Raw genomic sequence first — 3,449 nt, forward strand, 5'->3', positions numbered from 1 at the left:
TAGGGTTCTCTTCATTCTCATTATGCTTCACTCTAGTTTGCGTTCGTGCTCGCGTTTCATCTCCTCGCTTTTGCGCTCCGTTCGACTGTCGTTCATCGTCGTCGTTTGTGCTCGCGTTTCGTCCGCTTACAGTACGTGGTCAGCACTCATAGTGTTCTCGTTTGTGATCTCGTGGTCGCGCTCTAGTGGCCTAGTTCGCACTCTCCGTCCACCTCACAGCTTCCTGGTTTCGCTCCTTCAAGTAGTGCGTGGTGAGTGATGTTTTTTATTTTAAACATTGCAACCCCCTGTTACAACCCATGCCATGCTTTTTATTAAAAAAATAATTTCTATTGTCATGGTCTTGTCATGCTATTTATTATAAAAATAAATGTTAATGATTTTATCAAATAAATGAAAACATTGTTTCTGATTTCTAATTATGTGTTTCTCGAAGTCCATTGCCATGATTTTTTTTATCTTTTTCTTTTTTAAATATTTACAGCATCATGCCATGTCTCTCTGAGTCTATTTCTGCCATATTTTTTTAGTGAAAAAATTTAAAGCACCATGTTTGGAAATGCATCAAATTCAATGGAAACTAATCCAAGTGCATCTTCATCCATTAAAAGTAGAAGTAAAAATGCTTTGGGAAATCGATTTGATATTGGATGGAAACATGGATTTGATGTTAATGGTAATGGGAGAAAAGTGAAATGCAACTATTGCTCAAAGATTGTAAGTGGAGGAATATTTAGATTTAAGCATCATCTTGCTGGAACCAGGAAAGATTCTGAACCTTGTGCTTCTATTTCAGATGAAATAAAAACTTTGATGATAAAAATAGTTGCAAAAAATAAGAATGCTTCATTAAAGAAAAGAAAGATAAATATTGGTAATTACAAGGAAGAAAGTAAGAGTCTTGAAGGAGGACACAAGGTATTCAGTTTTAAAGGAAAAGAAAAAGTTACTACTACTAGCAAGGGGGGAGTCCAAGCAACTATAAAAATCCAATGATGAAAAAAGGATACAAAGAAGAAGTTGATGCTCAAGTGGTTGAATTTTTTGCAACTTCTTCGTGAATAGTCCAATGGGACAATTTTTCTTTATTCACTTGACACTTCAGACATTTCAAAAACAGTTGATAAAGTTTTCAAAATGTTGGATGATGTTGTCGAGTTTGTTGGACAAGAAAATGTTATTTCAAGTTGTCATTGATTTCAAGGCAACCGAAGAGTTATTGATGCAAAAGAGGGGAAAATTGTATTGACTCCATGTACAACACATTGCATTGATTTGATCTTTGAAGATTTTGAAAAGAATTTGAACATCCATGGAATCACCATTAAGAAGGGAAGAAAGATTACAACTTACATTTATGGGAGATCAATGTTGATTTCCTTGTTGAAAAGGTTCACTAAAGGTAGAGACTTGGTGAGACCGGGTGTGACTAGATTTGCCACAACTTATTTATCTGTTGCTTGTCTTCATGAATTTAAGGCATCATTGTTGACAATGTTAGCTCTGAGGAATGGAAGACAAGCAAGTTTGGAACTTCACATGAGGGGAGAAAAGTAGAACATGTGATATTAAATAGTCGGTTTTGGAAGAATGTCTCCACATGCTTGAAAGTTGTTGCCCCTCTTATGGTTGTCTTAAGACTAGTGGACTCAGGTGTAAAACCTGCAATGAGTTTCATTTATGAAGAAATGGATTATGCAAAGGAGAAGATTAGGTCTAACTTTAACAATATCAAAAAGAGGTAAATTTTCAAACTTTTACTCATTCAATGCTTAACTACGTATGTGTGAAATTATTTCTGATATAGCATAATTGATGTAAATTGATGTATTTATGAAGAGGTTTAAAGCATAATTGATGCTCGATGGGATAATCAACTTCACAGGCAGCTGCCTATTTTCTGAACCCCCATTTCCACTATGAACCTAACTTTAGATGTGGTGATGGTGGAGAGGTGAAAGAAGGATTGCATATTTGCATGAGAAGATTGGTACTAGATATGACAGAAAGAAGAAAATTTAATTTACAAATTGTTGAATTTCATTATGCTAGAGGACTTTTTGGAATGGAAGATGCGAAGAAGTGTAGGAAAAAAGTTAAATCCTGGGGAATGGTGGGAAATGTTTGGTGATAGAACTCCAGAGTTGAAGAGATTTGCTATTTGAATTTTAAGCTTGACTTGTAGTTCTTCTATATATGAGCGTAATTGGAGTTCATTTGAAATGGTAATTTAAATTATTTTTAATTTATAAATTTCTTTCTTATGTTTATATCTTCACTAAAATTATTATATTTCATTTTAGGTTAAAAAAAAAGAAGGAATTGTTTGCATAAAAAAAAAGATGAATGATTTAGTTTATGTGATGTATAACTCCAAGTTGAAAAGTAAACAAATTCGAAAAATTGTAGCTCTTTCATTTGATGACATTGAATCAGATGATGAATGGATAATTGAAGAGGCATATGATGTTGTTGAGATTGAGCAAGTTGAAGATGAAAATGTTCACTTAGATGGAGCAACAACAAATCATGCTCTAGATGTTCTTGATCTTGATAACATAGCATTTGGGGACAATAAGGATGCACAACATTCATCAGAGGAAGAGTTAGATGAGAACGATGATGGAGATGATGATTGTGACATCTCAAAATATATATATATATATATATATATATATATATATATATATATATATATATATATATAAGATGTATATATATAATAAGACGACATTCATAGTAATAAAGAAAGCAATTAGAATAAAGGACGATAGTTAAGATTCTAGAGAATTAATATTTAAGGATTACAGTAATCCAGAATTCAGAGGATATTAAAACTTAAAGTACTAAAGGATTCAAAAATACAGAAACTGGAAATGTTCAGGTAACATTAGAGGGCATAAAACTTCCTAAGGAACTAAGCAGCAACATGTCCATTTTCTTCCAAGACATCCTCCACTGACACCTCATTCTCCTCTGCTCACATCCAGAATGGATGATCATCGCAACAGGGCAGCACACGCAACATGGCACAACACAAGCAAGCAAACAATTGCAAGGGTGAGCTAATTATATAAATTCATGCATCAGATTAAGCATGTAACATACAAGAAATAACTTATATCCAACAGTTTCAGAAACACAACCTAAGCATTTTAATTTCTAGACTTGACTCGTCCGGACTTTAAAACGAAAGTCGAGCTATGGTGGGTCTTGCACTTGTGGTGACTTATGAAACTTGGGTTCCCCACCCTGCCACACTCACGAGGTTAGTCCGTTCCGGGCCTTGAGGCATACTGGGAGCCCCCAAGACTAAAGACCTCCTGCTACTCCTCACCACATGGTCCGATCTCTCTAAGTGAGCATGATTGGCCATTGGAGCGTCAGGATGACCCCCAAGACTGAGCTCCTACTTTCATTTTAAAACACTAAGGATCTCACCGAGAGAT

This window comes from Vigna radiata, chromosome 4 (assembly GCF_000741045.1).
Source record: "Vigna radiata var. radiata cultivar VC1973A chromosome 4, Vradiata_ver6, whole genome shotgun sequence".
NCBI classification, from domain to species: Eukaryota; Viridiplantae; Streptophyta; class Magnoliopsida; order Fabales; family Fabaceae; genus Vigna; species Vigna radiata.